The following is a 26,175-nucleotide window of genomic DNA, read 5'->3' on the forward strand; positions in this document are numbered from 1 at the left end:
TCTGGCTCTATCTTACAGTGACCCTGATATCTACCTATGTAACCGAATCCAACCTCTACTAAATACGGCAAGACATGGCTGGGTATCACTAACTTAAGATTCCTAATAAAAGGATCTAATACACGGCCCTTCTCCTAAAAATAAATAATTACAAAAATTAATTCTTAATCTAATAATTATGCATTAAATGAATAAACTAATTATTACTAATAATTTAAATTAAATTAAAACGTTAAAATGTTACCGTATCAGCAAAGTGTCGAGATATTTAATTCTTAATCTAATAATCATACATTAAATAAATCAACTAAATATTACTAATAATTTAAATTAAATTAAAACGTTAAAATATTACCGTATCAGCAAAGTGTAGAGATATATGATTTCCATCCGAGTGAAGTAGATTGCCTTCCATTATATCTGCAAAAGAATTATTAGTAAAATATTAAATAAAGTAAAATAATAGTAAATATTATAAAATATACCTTAAAAAGAGAGTATTTGAGAAAAATTTAGAGAATTTGATGTGATAAAAGTGATTGAAGATGGGGGTATTTATAGGGAGGATGGGGATATGAAGGGTTGGTAATTAGGGGTATAGCGCTCTCCCTGCACCGTGCTATACCACACGAGTTAGATATCCAGGTATAGCGCGGATTAGGGGGCGCGCTATACCCACGTGGCGCCAGATCACGTATATCGCGGGGCAGGGGGCGCTCTATACCCACGTGACACCAAATCAGATATAACGCGATACAGGGGCGCGCTTTCCTGCTAAGGGTTAGATCGAAAAATATAATCAGATCGGTTAGATCGGTAATAATATCGATCACCGGTGATATACCGGGAAAATAACCAAAATAAATATTAGTTAATTTTAGATTCTTCATAATTTTTTTTATTAAAATTTATCACTTAATCAATTCAGATTCATCACATATTTGGATGAATTTGAGATAAAATTAAAATTGAAATGATCAAAAGTTTGAAGACCAACTTAAAAATTAGGACTATAGTTTGGGGATATATATATATATTATGATGTAATTAACTCAGTTTTTTAATTTAATTAAATCCATAATAAAAATTTGAAGGAAAAAATCACATTCATATATTATTTTTAATTTGTGTAGTTAATAAATAATTTAAAGAAAGTTAAAGGTAAGATACAATTTAGGGGAGATAGAGTGAAGGGTCATATTGATTATCCCACTGACTTTGATTCCAGTAAGTCTGGTCAACAGTTTCGATACAGAGACCACTGAACGCTGTCCGTTGATCTCCATTCCCTTCCCAATCAAACGGTCCGAATCCTCCACAATCTCCACCCTCCGATCTATGATGCAATTCAGATAACTCAACCGGCACCGTTTGATCAAGCAATAATCCCCTGGTGATTTCATTCCCTCCTATGCTTACCATCTTTAGCCACTGTGCTTGCTCACTTAACGCAGCAATACCGGAACCAAACGGCACCGTTTCATCGTTCGACGATGACGCCAAGCTGGTAAAGCTCCCAATCTCCGTCGTCAACCCTAAATTATTAGGGTTCCCGTAAAACTTCGAATCGCTTACATTTAACGAGCTAGAATGAGATGTTAATCCGATGCCGCTTCGGCAGTTGCCTGCGGAGCCATTCTTCTTGTTGTTCGTGGAAAGTTAGAATTGACTGCAGTAAGACTCGAATTATCGCTGCTAGAGTGAGAATTCTTTTTGAATTGATGTTCACGGTGTTGTTGCCGTAGTTGTGGATCTGCAGAGACGCCGGAGACTGTGGTAATTTCGGTTGCAGGTTTGGTTTTGGAGCGCCTGGCTTTGCGGCCGCCACCGCCGACGGGGACGTTCCGGTACGCCACCTCTTGTCCAGTAACGACGGCAGCTCTTGCAGAAATGACGTGGCTGAGAGAGGTTGTAGTTGTTGTAGTAACAGAATTTTGTGTTGAGAGAGTCGCAGCGGGGGCAGTTGAGTGAATGATAGTGGTTCTGCTGCCGTAACCTCTTGTCTCCTCCACCTCCGCCGCCGCCGCTGAACACATGGCCAACACCTACGATCGAGTTCATGTCTTGCATTGCTCACGACTTTGGCTCCCGCGAGAAGTAGAGGTTTATTTATTTAATTTCGAGAAAAAATTATAAAATAGAAATATAAAGTGTTGTAGACCAACTTACCCTATTTCGGACATGAATAGTTTATCCGTCATGGGAAAATGAGTTGCGAACGTGTGGGGATAAATAGATCGTGGCCGTTGGCTCAGCACGTGCAGGGTGGAGATCTTCCTAAAATCAAATTGTCGGCCACCATTTTTTAAATACGTGGTATTGAAGTTGCCACGTTACGTATTATAATTGGTGGACCATATGACATAGTAAAAAAACGTAAAATTTTATTACCAATTTATCCAATTAACATAAAATTTTAATATTAACCAATACTATCATTAATACGTGGACACGAAAGTTAAAAATTAAATTGAACTATATAGCAACATTAAGGATATTTATGCTATAATTTATTTTGAATGTCTGAGTTCATTTTATAATATTTCTCGCTTATATAAAATCATATTATTTAAAAGATTTTAAAACATTAAAATTATAGTTAAAATAAAAAATTATATTAATAATTATGAGGTAAAAATAAAATTTATGAACCATATTCTAAATATTTTTGTTTTAAAATATTATTATATTATTAAAATTATAATCAATTAACATGTAATATGATAATATGAAATACGTTACTTTTTTTGGTGTAATATTTTCTTTTGAAAGAAATATTTTGTTTTAATATGATCGTGAAATATATTTTTATATACAGATATACCTATAAAAACATACCCATCAATCATTAAGTAAATATGATTTGTTTATTTAAAATTTTCATAAAATTATATATTAGACATAAGAAAAATATAATAATTGTCGCAGTCGTTTTTCGGGTTGGGCCCGAAATTAAGCTTCAGCTTGAAAAAATGGGTTAGAGTCGCCACCAATCATTTATTTTAAAAAATAGGTTGATCGGATACCTTGATTTCTTACTTGATCTGCATTTTACCAAAGATATGTCGGATTCGGGAGTTGGTTACAGTCAAGAAAAAAGCACTCTTGAATTGCATTTCGGTACTAATTAATTTCCAGTAATCTTAATTGAGAAAATTGTAATTTAAATTAAATGATAAAGTTTGATCCAATTACTTACCTCTAATAGATTTAAAAGTGTATCCTTAAGAAGTCAAGAAAATGTTAGATAGAGAAGAATGCAAATCGAATTAATAAAAATGCATGCTGGTGAATTAAAAGAAAAAAAAAAATAAAATAAATAAGGGTCAATTGAATTGAAGTATCGAGAAAGAAAAAATGCATAAATTAAAAATACTAATTGCAAAATTAAATATAAATAATTACTATAATAAATAAATGAAGTAAATAAAAACATAATAAAAGACTAATCTAAAAAGAAAAAAATACAATACAATAAAATACAATATAAAAATGAAAAAATAAGTAAAATAAATAAAACAAAATAGAAAAAAAAAAATAAAATAAAAATAAAAAAAAATGGAATTAAATAAGATTAAAAAACAGAAACAAAATAAAAAAAAGAAAACAAAAAATAGAATAGAAATAAAATAAAATAAAAATATATAATAATAATAATAAAAAATAGTATTAATTAAATAAATAAATAAAAAGGATTAAAACAAAATTAAAATATTAAAAGAACTAAATTAAAATAAAAATAAAATAGAGGGAAAATTAAAAGGAAATCGAGGGTAAAATTCGAATTTAATGGTCAAAATGAATTTTAAAAAACAATGGGGGACCAAAATTATAATTCCCCCTTTTAAATTGAAAACAAACGGATCCTGGAGTTGGATCGGGTCAACACGTGAGTCACCCAGTTGGTCGGCGGGTCGAGTATAAAGCCCAAAGTTCAAAAACACAAATCATTTTTCCTTCTCCTCCAAAATAGATCAAACACCCCCTAAATTCTCTGAAATGTTCTCAGATGAAGAACATCGCCGTGAAACCCAAAAACTGACATGTTACAGCCTCGCCAGCAACCGTTCATCGACGGTGGTGGCCAATTTGTTTTTGTGTTTTTTTAGAAAGGACTTCTCCCCCTTCTAAAAAATCAACATGGTTTCTTGAAAATCGCCTCGGGGAGGGCTAGATATGAGAAATAAATTCTCGACTTAAACCCTCTTTTTTATTTTTCGAATCAAAATCAAATAAAAAAAAATCACATGCAAGCAAAAACTGAACTGAAATAGGTAAAAAAATACATCTTTTATTTATTTTCGTTTTGAAAATTACAAGTGCTTCACGTATTTTCTTTTTTAATTCTGTCTTTCTTGTGTGGTTTTACATGCAATTATAGGGCTAAAACCTATTTTTGTTGTTTGTTGGTTGGCTTTGGAGTCCTATAACATCACGTCCCCGGGAAAATCAGAGGTGAGGATCTTGCTTGCGCGACGCTAAGGAGATGGGCTAGGGTTTGAAAACCGTATATGCTTCAAGTGCTATCTGGACTATTGGATGGGTCTAGATCCAACGGTGGAGATTGAGAGGCGGCTGTCGTTGAGATATTAAAATCTCTAATCTACTTTAGGGTTTCAGATCAAATCAATTCGGGTTACAGCTTGGGCCGGTACGGGTTGCTCCAATTGAATCCAGGTATGCTATTATTGGGCTATGGCTGGTCTTCGGGCTTTCGGCCTGATATAAAACAAAACCCAAAAACCTTTAGACATGTAATATAATATGTGTATTATAGTTTAATAGACTATAATATTATAATATGTATTGTATGGTTGATGTAATAAATAATAATATGCATGCCATGATGAAAATAAATGCATATAAGGTTGAACAAAAATGGGTGGCTACAGCTGCCCCTTTTTGCCAGGGCCGTGTAACGGGAATAGGGCAAAGATTACAAGACATAATTTTCGTCCATTACGAATGTAACATTGAGTTTAACATCCTTTATTATGGGGATCAATCCCCATCTTATCGAATATCCTCCGTTGTAGAGTTGAGATCCGATGATTGGTTTGTTAATTTGGACTAAATCACGAAATGATTCCCTCGCTTGTGAGGTTGAGTTGAACGGGAAAATTCTGAGCATGATATCCTTCGTGAAGTTGAAATCGTGGACTTCTTGAGCGCTATAACTCTCGTTATGATGTTGAAACCGAGCTCAAAGTATTGGGAAGTAGCTCCTAGACAATCTTCTAGCCCAATATATTTCATCGTGAAGCTGAAATTCGACATGAAGATACCACTTTTCCATTGTTTGTTACAGTTGACTCATTCGTCATGAAGTTGGGTTAATCTTTTGGGTACGATATCATTGTTGTGAAGTTGAAAGTAGGTAAATCTAAAAATGGCTCTTTGTTGCCTTGGTTTGAAAATTTGACCGAAAATAGTTCCTCGACACTACCATGTGGTTGATAGACCCTCGAACTAAATGAAATTGAACTCGAAAGTTTTTTTTTGACATATAACCTTTCGCCTTGAGTTATGTTGTACTAAGCTGAAAGACTGCCCCAGATCTTCCTCTTGACTTAAATACCTTAGTTTAAACTTCAACCGAAAAGTAGTTAATCGTTGCTACCATGCGGTTGATATACCATCGAGTTGAATGGAATCGAAGTTGAAATTTTTTATCGACAGATTACCCTTCTCGCCTTGAGTTATGTACTAAGCTGAAACTTCCCCAGAGCTTCCTCTTGACTTAAAGACCTCAGTTTAAACTTTAACCGGAAAGTAGTCCCTCGTTGCTACCATGCGGTTGATATGTTATCGAGCTCATAGAATCGAACTCGAAAGTTTTTGTTGATAGATAACCCTTCTCACCTTGAGTTATGCTGTAAATTTTATATGTCTTTGAACTGAATGTAATCGAACTCGAAAGTTTTCGTTGACATATCCCTTCTCGCCTTGAGCTATGCTGTAAATTTGTTATGTCTTGAGCTGAATGGAATCGAACTTGAAGGTTTTGCTGACAGATAGCCCTTCGCCTTGAGCTATACAGTAATAGGCTGGGAGATAACCCCCTATTGATGAGAGACTAATTTGTTGTGAAACTAAGTCAATCCACTTGGGCACAATATCCTTCGTCGTGAAGTTGAAATTGTGGATAACTCCTTCGCTGTGAATTTGATCTTTGGATCGGATGTTCTTTGTTGTGAAGTTGAAATCCAAAATTGCATTGTTTTTTAGTTCAATATATTTCACTGTGAAGTTGAAATTGACTCAGAATGAAACTGGAGAGTTGTTTGTTGACACACAACTTTTCTCGGCTTAAGTTGTGGTGTAAATTTCTTCTAATTGAATGATGGCCTCCCTTCGTGGGTCTAAGCCGATCATAATTCTTTGGATGACTCCCCTTTACGGGAAAATCAAGTGGTAAATTCTGTCAGTCGAATATCATCCGTCTTGGAGTTGAAATCTTGCTTGAAAATTTTAACTGGAAAATAGCCACTCGTCGTTGAGTTAATCTGAATTAGCTCTCAAACCCGTCTGAAGTTGATTCTCAGATCTATCGATCTTTCAATATGTCAAGTTGGTTGAGGTGTAGCTTCTCACTGTTGAGTTAATCAACCACTTATCAATCTTTTTTGAAGGTGCTTTTGAATCGAGAATCTTTCGTCTTGAAGTTGAAACTTGACTCTAAAAGCTGTAAAAATTATGTATGCGAAAAATGATAAATGTGATGCTCTTAAGTATGTCTTAGATGCATGCAACATGAATTAGTTCTGTTTTATCCCTTGAATAGAGTTTCATGTTTTCTCTACTGATCTGGTCCTTGGAATCGATCATGCCCCATTTTCTTCTCTGGTTACTGACAATGTCACAAGAGAGTGTTACAAGTTCTATCTGATCACTCGAACTGATTACTTCCAAGAATGTGAAATGCTCGAAATTTGGCATTGTTTGTTTTTTCTTCAATAGAGGTAAAATGAGCCTCAACAATTTCAAGGACCTTTCACATTTGAAATTGTCCTGTTTGAAAATGTTTTTCTCATTTCTTTTATTTTAGGAGGGAAAAAAGGATATAAGAATATAAGAATTTTGTAAAACATTGCCTCTTAAATCAGGCTCATAATCGAATCAAATCATAAACATGAGTTCACAGAAAATCAAAATTTATGAGTTGGCTTCCTAATTTCTAAGGTTTTGGCCACCAAAATGTCATTTCTTTTTTGAACATCGCAACATGCCCCTCTTTCTCGGCTTGGCATTTTAATCTGATGCTGACAAAATGACGCAACTAGCATAATCAATTACTATATCTTCTATTTCGATTCTTTGAAATCTTCTATATGTTCAAGCTTCGAAGGCTCCTCTAAATAAGGCAGTGCAAAAATATCGGTCTAAAGATGAAATTCCTGAGTGCTCGTGTGAAATTAACTATAGCAGGTGTTCCTTAACTCCCTTAGTCCATTTTTACCGAAACTCTTTATTTCGGTAAATTACCATTATCTGGCTAGCTGAATCCATAAAGCCGGGTCGTTTAACCAATTACTCTAGAGGGACAACTCAATATTATAACCACCTTTATCAGGCTAGCTGAATCTTATCCATAAAGCCGGGGCGTTTAACGAATTGCTTTAGAGGGACAACTCAAGCTTTATTATATAGATATTATAATCACCTTTATTAGGCTAGCTGCATCTTATCCATAAAGTCAGGGTGTTTAACCAATTGCTCTAGAGGGACAACTCAAGCTTTATTGTATATATATAATATTATAATATGGGTATACAGATCCAATTCTTAAGTTTTTCAAGGAGAACCTATTAGTCTATGTGTTGAAAGTTAAAGAATCTCATCTTTAGAGTTCAATTTCCAAGCAACTGACCTAAACTAGATTCACCTACTCGACTATTCCATCTGTGAAGATCATTATCATCATTGAACGTCCTCAATAAAAGTATAGTAATGTCATACACAAGAGATGCCCCATGTTGTCCACTCTTATGCATACCTAATACCAAGCCTCTTGTTCATTCCCTTATGAAAGGAAAATGCTATATCTATCCATGCAAGAGAAGGATAGGGTGTTCGAGTGTATCTTTTGGGGTAAAATCAAGGGTCATTATTTTACCAATTTTAATCATGTCACTTTGTCAATGATCTATAACTCCGATAATTTACAAAGTTGCTTAACTCAGATGATATTCAAAGAATTTCAAGTTGTAAATTTGGTTCAATACTCAACATAAATTCATTTAAATATCCATATAAAAAGAAAGTTCAAAAAAACAAGTTACAAAAAATGAGAAAGTTCAAAAAACAAAATCAAACAGGATTCTGTAAAGTAGAATAAGGCCTCATTAGGATGCCTCACTAGTTGGATTAAAGCCTTCATATGCACTTGCTTCCCATTTCTCAATCGTTTCACTTGTCGGGGGATCCTTTTGATGTACCCTCAGACGCACAAATTTCTGCTTCCTCCTGAGAAGCTTCTTGTGAAAATATCATTTCCTTGTGATTTATCAGCTTTTCCTTTCCTGGTTGGATATTGGGCCCAAATTTGGATCCAAAACGATTTTCCTTGGTGATGATAATTTTGGTTGGATCCCGAACGTTTATTGCAGCTGTGATTGGCGTAATATTCGTAAGGTCTTCTAAGCTGCCTAAAACCCCACTTGCCTTCAGGAAATCTGATATAGGTGTTTAAGGCGTCTTCAAAGCTGCATTTATCCCACTGATTCTTAAACCCACGGGCCAATCTCAGACTATATTCATGGAAGCCCTTTTGTTTGAATTTCCTTTCATATCCTCTTGCACCTTATGTTTTTCACAATAATCCTCTGTTGAAGTAGTTTGAGGTGTTCCTGGTTGCATCTGCCTCATCCATTCTCAAAACACAGGCCAATCTCTAATTACATTCATGGAAGCCCTTCTGTTTGGATTTCCTTTTTCACCCTTTTGCTCCTTACGTTCTTCATAGGAATTCTCTATTGAAGCGACGACTTCTGATTTTTGGACCTTGATCCCTTTCTCTTCTATCTTACACCCCTGAATTGCTTATTTTAAAGGATCCTCAAGGTTACTAGAAATCTTACTGAATAAACTGGGGTTTCATCCTGGTTTATCCAAGGAATCCTTATAGGTCTATTTATCATTCGGGGGCCACTGTGGCTAGGACATATCACAGTGCAACAATCTGGCTGTGAGTATTTTAATGTAATTTTTCAAGTGAAAATGGAAGGGAACTAAAAACCTTGCACTCTCTTTTTCTTCGTCTAATCCCATGACGAGAGACTACTGACAATGAATTTATAGATAGAGCTTGAGTGTCCTGACTAGATGATTGTAAAGGGTTGAACCTCGAATCATGAGAGGTTGATCCTTCTTAACTTTTTAGTCAATATTTGGTCTTCTATGACCCTCTTCTTTGAGTGAAACTTATCTCTTACAAGGGAATTTATCCCTCGTTAGCTTTCCTTCATTGTTGGCCCAGTGGAACCTTCTACACCACATTTGATTTTTTAGAGCTGACCTGAAATATCCACTCTAACAGGTTCTCTTGCCACTATCATTTTAGTTCCAGCACCACCATCATAGTCCCCCAAAATAGGATCCACTAATGGCTTCTCTCATGGATCAAACATTTACCATGTCTATTAACTTGGTTATTGTTCTCTTGATTCATCCTGAATCTTCTTGCTTGATACCATCTCCTGTTGGGTTTTTACGAGTTGCTCTTGTATTTTCTTAATCTTACCTATACTAGCTTACAATACACGCTAGTATCTCATTCATTGCTTGGATCTTCTTACACCGCTTCAGGTAACTTCAATTTTCTTTTAAAGCTTCTTTTTAATTGAGTTTTTGAACGCTCAACTTGGTTATTTGTTCTCTTGATTCATCCTGAAATCTTCTTGCTTGATCTACCATCTCCTGTTGGGTTTTTACGAGTTGCTCTTGTATTTTCTTAATCTTACCTATACTAGCTTACCAATACACGCTAGTATCTCATTCATTGCTTTGGATCTTCTTACAGACACGCTTCAGGTAACTTCAATTTTCTTTTAAAGCTTCTTTTTTAATTGACGTTTCTTTGAACGAGCTCAGTGTGTCCAGTTTTTGCTCATTTTTTATGAGACATCCCTTGTTAGTTAACATGAATGTAATGAAATGAAAATAATAAAATGAAAAATATGTTTGAATGCATGATGCATGAAATGTTCGAGGCATTGATCTAAAAATACTTTTGTTATTATAAATAACCTTTATTGGGACAAAAGTGTTATTTCTTAAGAGACAAAAAACCACTAATTCTTCTAGACCTCCATACTTAAACGGAGCCAAGTACCGTCATTGGAAGAAATTAATAAAGGTATTCACCCAATCCAATGATCTTGATGCATGGAAGAAGATCGAGAATGACTACTCTTCTTCAAAGAAGAAGGAGAAGAAGTGGAGTGACCAAGAACGGAAGAAAGCTCAACTTAATGCCAAGGCCATACACATGTTGTTTTGTGCATTTGGTCTTGATATCTATGAATGAGTTTCTTCATGTTCGAATGCCAAGGAGATTTGGAATAAGCTCGAAAAGCTTCATGGAAACAAGAAAGAAGAACCAACAAAGGTGGTGTCTCAAATGGCTCGTGAAGAGCCCGAGGTATCTTCTAACTCAAATGAATTAAATTATTATTCTTTTAATGAGTTACAAGATGCATTCGAGAAATTATTTTCGGAGTTTGAGACCATGAACTCTAAATATAAGAAAATGATTTCAAAATTAAAAATTGAAAACGATTTTCTTTTGAAAGCTAAAATTGATTTTAAAAATCAAAATAAAATGTTGAAAATGATTTAGAGCTTTCAAAAATGAAATTGAAAATTTTGAAAAAGAATGTTTTGATTTAAAAGTTAAGCTTGAAGGCTTAACAAAAGAAAAAGAAATCATTTTAAATAATTCATCTAGTTCATAATGGAAAAATGCTCACATTGTCATTATCATGGTCATAAGGAACATACTTGTTCTTTGAAGAAAGGAAAACGTTTTAAAATTAGATAAGTATGGGCTCCTAAGGGAACAAGGGGCATTGAAACTAACGTCCAAGGATCCAAAGCAATTTGGATACCACAATCGAAATAAATGTCTCTTGTAGGTGTGGGAGCATGATGATGAAAGTGAAGATATTCAAATGCTCTAGCCGCACATGAAAAATGAATGGGTAACCTCTAAGCTTAATGCTTTTGTTTTTGATTAATTGGTTGCTCATTTAGATTTATACATGCATGAGTTTTGAACTTAAATGATTTTGTGTTAAATTTCTAGCTCATGTATGTTAAAAGGAAGTTATGATGAACATTTTAAAATTTTTAATGATTTTTCATAATTTTTAGTTCATCATAATGAATTTTGGTCAAAATTGATTTTCAATGCAATTGATATCTCTCTAACAATTGATATCAAATTTTCAAATGCTTTGATTTTAAAAAATTTAAAGTTTTTGACCTAAATTTAAATGTTTATGCATATGATCTAAAATGTAGATGATATCTCTCTAACAATTGATATCAAAATTTTCAAATGCATAACATTTTTGGAAAACTTTATGCATATAATTTCAATAATTGGTGTTGCATAAAATATTTTAGACTTGAATATATTAAATTTCATGTGTTACTAACATGTTTGTTATTCTTTGTTGAAATTCAATTTTGTTTAAGTGTCAAGTTTTTTATGCTAAATTTTGTTTGGAATGCATTTATTGAGGGGGAGCTTTCATTTTTCAAATGATTTTAAATGTCAAATTTACTACTTACTCTCCAAAGTTATTTTTAACTTCAAAGATTGAATTATTTTTTATATAACAAAAATGGGGAGAAGTTTGGATTGAAAAAAATCAAATTCTTAATGAAAAAATGGTAGCTTAACATTTTCATATATTTTCCAACAGTTGGTAACAATTGATATCTTTTTAACAATTGGTAACCTTTTGTTAACAATTGACATCTTTTTTATTAAACATTTTATTAAGGGGGAGTTTTTCCAAAAACAAATTTTCAAATGTTTTGTTATATCAAAAAGGGGGAGATTGTTGAATTATATTTTGATATAACAAATTTAAGGCAAAATGTTTTTGGACTTGAATTGAATTTATTCAAAGTTTTAAAAAGGTTTCAAATATAATTCAAAGTCTATTAAAATTCGGATTTGAGCAAAAATGCTAAAGTGTACCGATACACCCTGCAGTGTATATATACACTGGTGTACCGATACACCCTGCAGTGTATCCATACACCTATGACTGCTCAAACACCGAATGTAATTAGTGTACCGATACACCCTGCAGTGTATCCATACACTTTGGCTGCAACGGCTAGTAACGACTAGTTTAATTTGAATTTAATGAAGATGTATCGATACCCTATTAAGGGGTACCGATACTCCATGTTATGGGCAGCTTTGTTTTGCAAAAAAATAATCCTCAAACGGTTCCAAAACATCCCCAACGGCTATTTACGACTTCAAACTCATTGCAACTTATAAATACATGTTCAAGACACTTAAAGAACTAAGAGAACAACTATCCAAACAATCAAACACAAGAGAAGAGTTTTTCATTCTTATTTCATCTTTCTCTTGTAAATATTTATGTTCTTGTTTGTAAACACCTACCTTAGATAGGTTTTCTTGTTTACATTTCCTTTCATTGTAAATAGGTTTTGGTTCTAGCTGAGCCCGTAAAAAGCTATGAATAAAATTCTAGTTTAGCCCTTGAAAAACTAGGGAGTTGTAAAGGTTATCTCTTTGTCCTTGAAAAAGAAAGAACAAATTAGTGAATTTGTTGAAAAATCCTTGGTGAGGAGCTAAGGTAGTGGATGTAGTCTTGGTTGAGAAGTCGAACCACTATAAATCGCTGTGTAAATTTTCTATCTTTTAATCTCCTTACTCCCTAAACACAAAAACCGTCCCGGCCCCTATTGGAGAACATTTTCGGTTGTCAATTTGAGCTTCCGCAAATCCTAACAGACTCTCCAGGTTAGTAACATTTTTCTCGTCTTACCCCTGCAACCTTTGCTAACCCATTTTTGTAAAGCTTACTTTTATTGTGCTTGGTGTAAACCCGATCAATTTTGAGTCTTTTCTGACCATAGACAGACTTCTGAGCTTTTCATCTCTTGTATTATAACCCCTTTGTCCATTAATGCAAATTATTTATATTTAATGAACACATTTTTGGTGGATCAACACCCCTTTTAGATGATGTAAATGATAAAAATAAAAATAGAAGAAAACAAAAATGAAAGGAAAAAAAGTTAGTGAGATAAAGATAATAATCAAATGATAATAAAAGTCATACCCCACATGATATCAACCCAACATGCTTTAATTCTTACCCATATATGATCTCTATCCCGCAAGTTGGTTTTGGACAAGTCCTAACCACATAAATTTCTAGTTCACATGCTCTGAACAGAAATTAAAGCAGGAAATGATATCAAAATAGCCTATGGTTTGAAATGAGGTTTTGGGGTGGGCTCTAAGTCCTTGTATTCTCCCGATTTAGGTTCTAAAGAAAGGTACCCGAGTTATCCTTGCTTGTGCCCCCTTGGGCTTACCAAACCCTTAGTCCTAAACCCATTACAAGCTTATGTGAACCAAGTTAAACTCAAGAGGATACATTCTCTTATGTCTATGCGGTGAATAAATTCACACGAAGACATAAGGTATATGAATCCCAAAGGCTACTTGCTAGGCCCACACGGAGAATAATTTCTCACGAAGGCGTTGCTTTTTCACCACTTAAACAGGGTTTAAAGCTCAGGTATAGAGCCTTATATGAAAAAGCTTAGTAGGCTGAAACCATTGAAAGAAATCGTCAGTACAACTATTTATTTGAAAAGATAATCAAAGTAATTAATAAGGATCGAAAAAATTACCTTACAATTTAAACTTACCATTTTCACTTAAAAAAGACAACTGGAAATTAACCTTAGCCTTACTCACTTACCTATCCCCAACAGAGTCGCCAAGTTGTCGTTGAGCCCATAATTGGGCTTCGATTTGAAAAAATGGGTTAGAGTCGCCACCGATAATTTATTTTAAACAAATGGGTTGATCAGATACCTTGATTTCTTACCTGATCTGCATCTTACCAAAAATATGTTGGATTCGGGAGTCGGTTACAGTCAATGAAGGATTAGCACCCTTGAACTGCTCTTTCGGTACTAATTAATTTCCAGTTGTCTTAATTGAGAAAATTGTAATTTAAATTAAACAGTAACGTTTGATCCAAATTACTTACCTCTAATGGATTTAAAAGCGTACCCTTAAGAAGTCAAGAAAAGTGCAAGATAGAGAAGAATGCAGAATCGAATTAAGTAAAAATATGCATGTTGATGAATTAAAAGAAATAAAATAAAAACAAAGCAAATAACGGGTTAATTGAATTAAAGTAACGAGAAAGAAAAAATGTATAAATAAAAAAATACTAATTGCAAATTAAATATAAACAATTACTACAATAAAGAAAGGAAATAAAATAAAAAACATAAAAACCCTAAATAATAGCTAAAATAATAAATAAAATAAAAAATAATAATAAAAGACTAATCTCAAAAAAAATACAATAAAGAAAAAATGAAAAAAAATAAAAAAATAAAATAAAATAGAATAAGATAAAAATAAAAATAAGGAAAAATGGAATTAAATAAGATTAAAAAACAGAAACAAAAGAAAAGAAAAAGAAAAGAAAAAGAATAGAAAGAATAGAAAAAAGAAATATATATATATATATATTAAATATAGTATTAATTAAATAAATATAAAAATAAAAATAAAAAAGGATTAAAACAAAAAAACTATAAAAAGGACTAAATAAAAAAATATGGCAAAATTAAAAGGAAATCAACTGTAAAATTTGAATTTAAGGGTCAAAATGAATTTTAAAAAACAAAGGGGGATCAAAACTGTAATTCCCCATTTTTAATTGAAAACACGCGGATCCTGGGGTTGGATCAAGTCAACACGCGGGTCGCCCAACGGGTCGGCGGGTTGAGTATAAAGTCCAAAGTTCAAAAACACAAATCATTTTTTCATTCTCCAAAATAGATCAAACACCCCCAATTCTTTGAAATATTCTTGGGTGTTCCTCATTTGATGAAGAACACCGCCGTGAAACCCAAAAATGGTCGGCCACCGCCTCGTCGACCGCCGTTCATCGACGGTGGCCAAAATATTTTTTGCGTTTTTTTTCGAAAGCTCTTCTCCCCATATCAAAATCAACATGGTTTCTTGAAAATCGCCTCGGGGAGGGCTAGATCTGAGAAATAAGTTCTCGAAACCCTCTCTGTTCATCGACTCAAACCCTCTTTTTTTGTTTTTTCGAATAAAAAACAAAGAAAAAATCACATGCAAGCAAAAACCGAATTGAAATAGGTAAAAAAATACCTCTTTTATTTATTTTCGTTTTGAAAATTACAAGTGCTTCGCGTTTTTTCTTCTATATCTTGTATATTTCTGATGTGGTTTTTACATGCATTTATAGGGAAAAAAAACCTATTTTTGGTTCGATTTTAGACTCTTAATAGGACTAAAATTCCTGTTTTTTTGTTGTTTGTTGTTTGGCTTTGGAGTCCTATAACATCATATCGTCGGGAAAATCGGAGGTGAAGATCTTGCTTGCGCGACGCTGAGGAGATGGGCTAGGGTTTGAAAACCCTAGATGCTTCAGGTGCGATCTGGAACGTTGGATGGGTCCAGATCCAATAGTGGAGACCGAGAGACGACTGGCTGTTGAGATGTTAAAAACCCTAATATGCTTTAAGGTTTCAAATCGGGTATGTTCGGGTTGCAGCTTGGGCCGGCTCAGGTTGCTCCAATTGAGTCTGGGTTTGCTACTGCTGGGATATGGTTGGTTGGGTTTTGGGCCTGATATAAAACAAAACCCAAAACCTTTAAACATGTAACATAATATGTGTATTATAGTTTAATAGACTATAATATTATAATATGTATTGTATGGTTGATGTAATAAATAATAATATACGCATGCCATAATGGAAAATATAAATACGTATAAGGTCGAACGAAAATGGGTGGCTACAATAATAAAAGAAAATCTTAATATTTATAAATAACGTTGGACACAAACGGAAATAGAAAACTTAATTGTTAGTTGATCATTTAAAAATATTTAAAATAAATTAATATAATAATAAGGTCGAAGTCAATTTAAATATAAATGCACATAAAGAAGAACATTAGAATAACAAATAAAAGGAAAAGAACTGTGGGTAAATGCTCAAAGGAATCAGTTTAGTCATGTACTCTATCATAATATCTATCTCGCGTTTGATCAAATGAAATTTAACATACTAAACTGACCAACAAAAATTAATGATGGAGGGAAAAATAAAGAAAGAACTATCAGCGAAGATATTTTTGCTTATATCTTTAAATTACGTCTAACACGTATTGTATAAAACATAATTATTCCACTCTATTTCAAATAGATTTAGAAAAAAATTATTTTATTAGTTGGCATTGCATTAATTATTATTAACAACACTATGACAAGACAACGTGGATTTGGTCATGAGGCATTATTACTCATTTAATGGCATTCTTGTTATTGTATATTGCTTGACGTGGTGCAATCATTGCCTTGTAAGGTGGCATTGTGTTGAGGAAGGATCATGGTTTTAGAACCGGACCGGTTAGCGAACCAGTCATGCTATCGATTCATTGATTCAACCCGTTGAATCGGTATGACCGGTCGAAAGAACTGGACGACGTCATAATTATTTAAAAAATTAAATAAAAATACCAAAAATAGTTAATAAAAATAATTTTTTATATCACAAGTCATATTCAAAGCAAGTAATAACATATATAAGTTAAAAACCATAAAAGCAAGTGAAATAAAACGATTCAAATAAACTACAATATAATATTTAAGGTTAAACATATTAAATATTAAATATAATTATATAACTATAATTAAAAAATAAATTTGGGACTAAAAAATCATAACAAAATGATATTGTTTGGTTTAATTTAAAAAAATAATCTCACATGCTAAAAAACATAGAAGAACATCTCAAAAGTCTAAAGAGTAAAAATATGAGAACAAAACAATCCTACATGGCTAGGAAACATAGAAGAGCATCCCAACTAACTTCTATAAATAATAGAGGTAATTTGACATCCAAAATCATGGAGCCTTTTGGTGAGCATAGAGTGAACTATTCTTTCACTTCAATCAAGCTCGAATTTTAGGCTTCAATCGAGCTTCTAATTTTTTTTTTTGAGTTCAAGCCTTTTCGAGTTCAAGATTCAATATTATATTTCGAGTTCGAGTTGAACTTGATAATTTTTAGTTTGTGAGTTTGAGTCGAGTTGAGCTTACTTTTAAAGTTTGAGTCGAGCTCAGCAATACTCGAGTTCGACTTTGCTCGTTTAACAAACGACGTCGTTTGGTTTAATTTTTTTTAAAAATAAAATAAAATTGACGGTTTTTCCCGGTTTTCAACCGGTCCGGTTCGAATGGTTCAACGGTTCCGACCGGTTCACTAATAGCGGTTCAACCGGTTTAGTTTGAACCGGACTAGGCAACGGTTCCCGGTTGAACCGACCGGTCCGGTCCGGTTTTCAAAACAATGGGAAGGATCGAATAATGCGAGCGAGGGTCGTTGCTCTATGTAAAATTAAAATTATCACATATTTTAATTTTTTATGTAAAATTGTATTCATCCTTCTTAATATTTTATAAACTTATTTCTTTTTAAAATTTAGAGATTGAATTCTAAATTAAAATCTTGTATTCGTCCCCAATTGTATTATAACTTAAAATATAGACTCAAAATTTAATTGAGATTTTATTTAATTCATAAGGTTGAAGTTTTAAGAAATTTGAAATTTTAGGTTTTAGCTTTATTTTTTTTCAATTTGTAAATGTTGTTTGTGTATCTTAGGTTTTTTTTATCTAAGTTTTATAATACAAATATTGAATATATTTCGACTATTAATTTGATGTTATATTATAATTGTTAAATTTGATTAGATTTTAATTAATTTGATTTAACTTGAGAATTATATTCCTCCATTCAAAGTCGAATTCAACCATAATTAATTTCCACTTCCACATTCATATATATGCTAAGTAACTTAATATCACATTACTCAGACTCAGTACAAGTGTTGGTAACAAATATATATATATATATATCACCATTTATTTTCCAAATTCACTTTGAGAAGAATTTTCAAACAAATATAATTTCACTTACTATCCATAAAATCCACATGAAATACTGTGGAGATAATTGCATCACATGTCTTTAAAATATGACACTCGTTTTAAATTGGTCCTTAAACATTAAATTTCAATTTCATCTCTAATCTATGGTTATCATTCTAAATTAGTCCTCAAACTTTTGAATATTTCAATTTCATCCCCAAGTTATGTTGCATTCTAAATTGGTCTCCAAACTTTTTGAACATTCCAATTTCACCCAAGTTATATTATTATATGTTTCAAAAAAAACAAAATTAGGTTAAACTAGGGTTGAAACTAATCACATATTTGGATGGATTTGGGAATGAAATCGGAATACTCAAGAGTTTAGGGACCAATTTAGAAAGAGGGTCATATTTTAGGGATGAAACTAGAATTTCAAAAGTTTAAAGATTAATTTAAAATGAGAATCATAGTTTGAGGATAAAATTAAAATATTCAAAAATTTAAAGACTAATTTAAAATGAGTTATTATTTGGGGGCATATAATATAATTAACTCATATTGTGAGTAATGGAAATAGTAGGGTGAATTAGAGAGTCAGTTAACGTTTAGAGAAGAGTTATAATGTTTAGTTGTCATTTGACAATTTTACTTTTCTGTTATTTGGGATAATCATTCTAATTGGAACATATAATTAAGAGAAAATAACCTCAGTGACAAAAAATCCCAGATAATATACGATTTTGATCAACTTTTTTTGGATTTGCGAAAATGGCCAACAAAATCGCAATGCGATCTCTAATTCGCATTGCGATCTCCACTATCGCAAATTCGCGTTGCATTTCGATTTGCGATAGTTGAAAATCGCATTGCGATTTTCCATTTCGCGTTGCGATAGTCTACAGTTGTCGTTGCGATTTTCCAAATTCGTTGCGATTTTCCAAATTCGTTGCGATAGTCTATAGTTGTTGTTGCGATAGTTTACAAATTCGTTGCGATAGTCTACAGTTGTCGTTGCGATTTTCCAAATTCGTTGAGAAAATTCGTTGTGATAGTTAAAAAAAAGATTTTGTTTCTTAAGAATTTTCTCTAAAAAGATAGTATCCGCGCGGACGTGTCGAAGACACGTATTACCACGACCACGAGCACGAGCACGAGCAAGACCACGACCCGAGACGAGACGGCGGCGGCGCGCGAGAGTCCCCTTGTTCTCTTCCACTCAACAAGGAAGTGGGAAATTCAAGCCTTAAATACCATTCCCATAGTTTCCAAACTATGTGGGATTGAGCATTACCAACACCATAGAATCTTAGTTCCCGACCACCACTTACTAATCAAAGAGACCGAAATATGAAGGGACTGTTAAACTGCATACATAAGCATCTGTTTTAGTGCTTCCTTGACTATGTAATGAGCATGCATTTCTTTGATATATGTGTATTTTTCTAAATCTCTGCATAGGAAAATGCTAATAGAATATAGTAAATAAGTACATGCAGTTGTTTTCTCCTCGAAACATTTCTATTCAGTTAATATTATGGTAGCAGAACATGTGAAAGTATTAGATAATCTTACTTGATCGGTGGTTTTAATGCGTCTTATGATGGTTATCCATGAGTATCAAGAGTAACTTATTGGAAATTAATCGCTAAAATGATTGGTTCAAGGGCTTGATTTGCGGTGTCGTCTGTTATTGATTGAGTTAACAATAGTTGTCTATGTTCATTCTCCACTGTTTTTGAAAGTCAAGTTAGGGAAGTAGCAGTGAACTAGATATGACTCATGCCTTTCAAGTGATAATGGAAAGAGATCTCAAATCTGTGGTATGGTATATATCTTTCTTGTTCTTTAATTGAATGAATCTTAAATAATCAAACGGTTTTGATATGTGGTCGGGAACTAAGATTTTATGGTGTTGGTAATGCTCAATCCCATATAGTATTGGAAACACTATTGGGAATGGTATTTAAGGCTTGAATTTCCCACTTCCTTGTTGAGTGAAGAGAACATGAGGACTCTCGCGCGCCGCTGCCGCCGCCGTCTCGTCTCGGGTCGTGGTCGTGGTAATATGTGTCTTCGACACGTACGCGCGGATATTATATTTTTAGAGAAAATTCTTAAGAAACAAAATCTTTTTTTTACTATCGCAACGAATTTGGAAAATCGCAACGACAACTATAGACTATCGCAACGAATTTGGAAACTATCGCAACGACAACTTGGACTATCGTAACGCGAAATGAAAAATCGCAATGCGATTTTCAACTATCGCAACACGAAATGCAACGCGAATTTGCGATAGTGGAGATCGCAATGCGAATTAGAGATCGCATTGCGATTTTGTTGGTCATTTTCACAAATCCAAAAAAAGTTGGTAAAAATCGTATATTATATGAGATTTTTGATCACTGAGGTTATTTTCTCTATAATTAATGATTATATTATATTATTTTTTTGAAATCTTATGGAAGTAGCAACACAAGTGGACTTTACTTCTTCCCTTCAAGTGTGTGAGGTTTGAAGACTGTACTAATCTTGGAATAATATTTATTACAATAATTGTATCAATTCAAACGAAATTGTTATTAACACGGCACTATTACATTAAAAATATTTTATTAAAAAATTCCCTCGCAATCTGTCCCCTACCCCTTCCCGTACAATCCCTTCCCTCCCCCACGCCTGTTCGTTCCCACCCGCCTGGGCAAATTGTCCCCGCTTCAATCAATTGTATTCAATGATAAATTTAGGGTTAGAGTTAGGGATTTGGATATTAAGTTTAAGAATTTAAGTTCAAAATTTAGAGAGATTGAGATGATAACAAGAAGAATAGTTAGCAGTGGATGTTCGATGACGGGTGGGTGGTCGTTCGATGATAGCGAAGACGTCGCTGGTGACCGACACAATTGAAATGGGTTGGAAGGAAAGATTTTAGGGTTTTTATGGTTTTAGTGATTCTTTTGTAATTTTTGAAAAATAAGGTTTTTTTAAATAATAATATTCATAGTTTTTAAAAAATTAAATTTTTAAAAAAATAAATGTGACACGTGCCATTAACGTTTTTTTAACGACCGTTACAACTTAGGCACCTAAAAATGTAAAGTTAGAAACATTAAACACCTATTTTCAACAAAAAAATTCTTTGAACACCTAAAGTTAACTTAATGTATAGTTTGAGTTAATATGATGATTTGTTATAAATCGATGACGTTAATGTCAATTCATAGTTTGAAACTTCAATAGAGAATGAAAATATACTCAAACACTAGTGAATTCATATAATTTACCATATTATAAAAAATAACTCTCAAACACATACTAGGATTTCGTCAAACTCTACTGTTAAAAAAGTTTATTTTACTCAGATACAAATAAGCAAACATATAGAAGGAAAAATGTAAGGGTAAATTATAAATTTCTTCACTAAATTTACTCTCTCTTATTATGCTTATGAACTTTAAAAGTTTATAATTTCTCACAAACCTAATATATTTAATTTTTTTGTTCACTCTGCCGTTAAATAATTAATAGCGTTAAAATGAGTGTTTGAAAAAATATTTTTTTTATCAAAATGAAGTTTTGTATCTATATATCAGTCCATTTTTAATGTCGTATTAAGTTCATTGAGAAAATTGAAAATGATCTAAAGATAATTAGTGAAAGAAGGGAGTAAAGTTAAGTTATTAAATTTATAATTTACCCAAAAATAAATAAAGAGAAAGCTAAAAACAACTTCTCTACGCGCTATAAATTTTTTCAAACACGCCCTACGCACAACATCAACTTTTGTGAATCTTTCTAGGGGCTGTTGTTTGCTCTGAATTGAACCGTTCAATATTCAACATTTGTTTTTATTTCTGAATGATTCAGTGCTGACTGATTCAACAAACAATGAATGATTCATCACAGAAGTACATTCTGAATGATTCAAGTATTATCAATACAGTCACATTCAGAGCTAATTCATACAGAACTCTAAATATCAATATTTAAATCATTCAACGATTAATTATCTTAAATAAACAAAAGCCCTTAGTCCCTAAAGCTAGCGCGTTAATTCACGAGCTAACAACTGAATGTTCGCTTATTTTCCTTTTTTTTTGTTAATTCTTTGTTTTACCTAATCGACTGCGCTTCTGAGGTTCCTCTCTTTATCGTGAAGCCCCCTCCTTTGCCTTTATCTGAAGAACTCCATAAATCAATCATGTCCTTCCCCTTGAATCCCCTGGACTCGGATCGCGACTCGCTTGACTTGTTCACCGTACTTTACGTAGGAACATCACGCCCCGACGTCTTACTCGGTAACTCGGTGAGTCGATTCTCTCCTCGGTCTCCTCGCACTAACGTTTTAGATCTGTTTATTTTCGTTTGTTTTGAATTTTTTTGTTAATTTAGTTTTGAAGAATTAAAAGATGGATCCGATGGATATCGTAGGGAAGTCGAAGGAGGACGCTTCGCTTCCCAAAGGTAAAATTTTCACGTTCATACTTTCTCATCGTATTGTTTATCTTATCTATTTGAAATTATTTGGCATTTGATGATTTTTTTTAATTTCTCTCATTTTTTCGTTATTTTGATTCTTTGGTTTAAAACTTCTCAATCTCAAGACTCGAATTTGCTAGTGGTGCTTTCTCCAGCATCAGAGTTAGTGAGATTGATTGAGCTCAACCGTTTTGTCCCTTAATTTAGGGTTCTGGATTATCTATGTCAACGTATGCTTCGAATATTAGTAAATAAGTGAATCAGTTCCATTTAAAGTTATTAGGGTTATAAGTAAGCTACCAAAGGGTGAAAGTTTGCATAAATTGAATTTGATGGTGTTAAGGTGAGCACGATGAGACGATTTAAGAAAACATTTATCTTTATGATGTAAAGCATAAATTTGTGTTCAACGTTATCTTGTTGTTGATTCGTTTTCTATCGTGAGAGTTTCAAGCTTTTCCCGAGGCTATATGTTGCTTTGTCTCTCAAAGATGTTTAAAAATGTTGTTGGTTATATATGCGTGTATCCATATATTATATATTATAAATTATTTATAGTACACATTTTTTTTGTTTTCAAACTCCAAGAGAGAGGTTCTTGTCTAGAGCTTATTCTATGGGAGGGATTCCATTACATGGTTGAGGACTGTGATGTCTTTGAGAATGGATGATAAATATTGTATAAGAAAATTTTCTATGCTGCATGGAATTAAGAATTGGGAAGGTTTGCAAGTGTTTGGATAATTATGCCTTGTATGGGTGATGTATTGCTTTCCATGTTAAGCTTTTTTACTTGGTGAAATGGAGCTTATTAGCTAATACAGGGTTAATATTTCTAAACATCTACATGATTCACTTTTGTAGTAATTTATGATTTTGATTCGATTTTACTTTTTAATGTTATCAAAAGAGTACAAGGATGTCAAATTTTTGTCTAAAATAGCTGAATTCCTTCTTTTTGCACATGCAATTATCTTGTAGTGTGTGCTCAGGGCTTTGTACCTCTGTGGTTTAGTTTGGATTTGTTTTATGCTTTGTGAATTGCGATGCCGATGTATATATATATATATTTTTCAGCAACTATGACAAAAATTATAAGGAGATGTTACCGCCAGATGTACGTGTTGCGAGAGATACTCAAGATCTTTTGATTGAGTGCTGTGTAGGTTAGATAATAAGTTTGATCTTTCTTTTTAGTCTATTTAAAGTAACACTTTCTACTTGGTTTCTACAGCCTGACATCTTTCTTCCTTTTCAAGCTATGCTTTTGCATGTTAGTGTCAATTTATTTAGTAATGGTAGATCTATGCATGTGGTGAATAAGGGAATAATCTTCTCCTGTGTAATATTTATTTTTCACTACAAGTCCTAGTGGCTAGTCAAGCCAGGTTAGAGACCTTTTCAGTAGCTAGCACCTTACAGCTGTACATTAGTAATTGATAAGTTGAACGATCGAGTATCCTTCTCTTGTAAGCACAAGTACTTGAGCTAACCTTACTGTCGCTATCCTTCAGTTTTACTGTCCCAAACCATAATGTAATTGGTAGTATTAGTTCTTATTTGTTGGAACTAATTAAAACTTTAATCCTTGCAGAGTTATTAATCTCATTTTTTCAGAGTCGAATGAAGTTTGTAACAGAGGAGAAACGAACCATAGCACCTGAGCATGTACTGAAAGCTTTAGAGGTATCTATGTCACTAACCTACTTTCACTTTTTAATTTGGTTCTTTTTGTTTGTGGTTTTGTTTTTTCTTGTTGCCTTATTAGGATTGGAGAAAGTAATGTATTGAATAGGACCTTTACTGTATGGTTGAGCAGTATCTTTATGTTATAGGCACTTTAGCCTGCTCTCGACCTTAAGTAAATACATATGGGATTTTAATTAGTTATACCAAAAAGATTCCATCAATCAAGGGTCTAAGAAGGATAATTTTTGTGTTTATATTAATCAAGCTTTAACTAGTACATGCTCCATCTGAACGATAGAGGCATAACTCTTAAATAGTTTTTTTCTCATAACTGTGTGAAGTCAGGTAGCTTTAAGCAGAAGTTCTGCAACGTCCATTGAATTGGCTCGTACTGGTGATTTCTGTTACAGTGATCTGAAAAAGGTAATTATTACTGAAACTTATGTATATTCAGGTTCTTGGGTTTGGAGAGTACATTGAGGAGTATATCTGCATATGAGCAACACAGATCGAGACCATGGTAATTGATTGTCTTCTTGTTCCTTCTTTGCATTTGGCATTCTGCAATCTCAATCTTTGGAAACTGATTTTAGTTTGTATAACCGAGATTACCCGCTTTGTTTTATCTCCGACTCCCTCTCTTTTTCTCTGGGCCTATTGTTTTATCATTTGTTATTGACATGAAGTATTCTTGAAATGCAGCATGACTCCTTAAAGGGGAGGCAAATGGAGCAAGCAGAGATGACTGAAGAGAAGCGGCAGCTGAGCAGAGAGGATGTTTGCTGAAGCACGAGCAAGAGTGAATGGTGGGCTGTTGTTCCGAATCAACCTGAATCTGACCCAACATTAGAGAGCTAACTGTTTAGACTTATTTTCTTTCACTATAGGTAAGCATCCTTGATTCTTCCATTAATGCTCTAAAGTTATAATCTGAATGCCATGGTTAGTGCATTGGTCCATGTGGTATCTGTGAATTCTATCTATATCTACAACATAATGCAATTAGCAAGAGTTTGTTCATTTCTTTCTGTCATACATTTATCTATTAGCTAACAATATATGATACAAATTTGATATATAAATATGTGAATTATCTGATTCAGTGACATTGACAAGTAGTGACATGGATAATCCGACTTGACCGGTATGTTGGTATGATGAATTGTTTTAGCCATATTATCACAGATCATCTGAATCGATAAGGTGTCATCAGTTCATTCCATTGAGTGACCGTCATATCGACATGAAGATATTGTTTATTTCTGTCGTTGATATGTTGATTACCATTCATTTCAACCTATAAAGTATTATCAATTTCGGTATCGGTCCATCGGATTTTGATGATTGTATATACATAATGGTGGTGGTTCTTTCAACTTTACCAATACAGAGAAAATAAGGAATAATTGTATTAAATTTTGAACTTAATTAACATAAATTACACATTGAAATAATTAAAATTAGAGTAAAATACTGTGGTCTTATATTATAATTTGTTGTCGAATTATAAATTTTATTAAATTGTTTTAATTTTAAAATTATTTAACAAATTAATCTTTTATATTTAAAAATTCATCAATTTAACTAGTTTAGCTTAGCAATTAGGCAATTTTAATCTGTTAGTATTAGATAAGTAATTAGAAAGTAATAATGTCATTAGAAACATACAATGTAAGAGAGCAAAAAAATTAAATTGATAGAAATTTTTAAATATGAAGGGTTAAAGTAAATTTGAAAGTATAAATTTTGGGAAATAAAGCTGTTATGATATTTACATCATTATTTC

The 26,175-nt window shown here is 32.9% G+C and overlaps 2 pseudogenes; one reads left to right on the forward strand and one right to left on the reverse strand.

Moving 5' to 3' along the window:
- Positions 1–1,138: 1,138 nt before the first annotated feature.
- LOC120191655 lies at positions 1,139–2,098 on the reverse strand (annotated as a pseudogene).
- A 7,506-nt stretch (positions 2,099–9,604) lies between these two features.
- On the forward strand, positions 9,605–25,356 carry LOC120192095 (annotated as a pseudogene).
- Positions 25,357–26,175: the final 819 nt, after the last annotated feature.

Source organism: Hibiscus syriacus, unplaced genomic scaffold, assembly GCF_006381635.1.
Source record: "Hibiscus syriacus cultivar Baekdansim isolate YM2019G1 unplaced genomic scaffold, ASM638163v2 tig00116971_pilon, whole genome shotgun sequence".
Lineage (NCBI taxonomy): Eukaryota > Viridiplantae > Streptophyta > Magnoliopsida > Malvales > Malvaceae > Hibiscus > Hibiscus syriacus.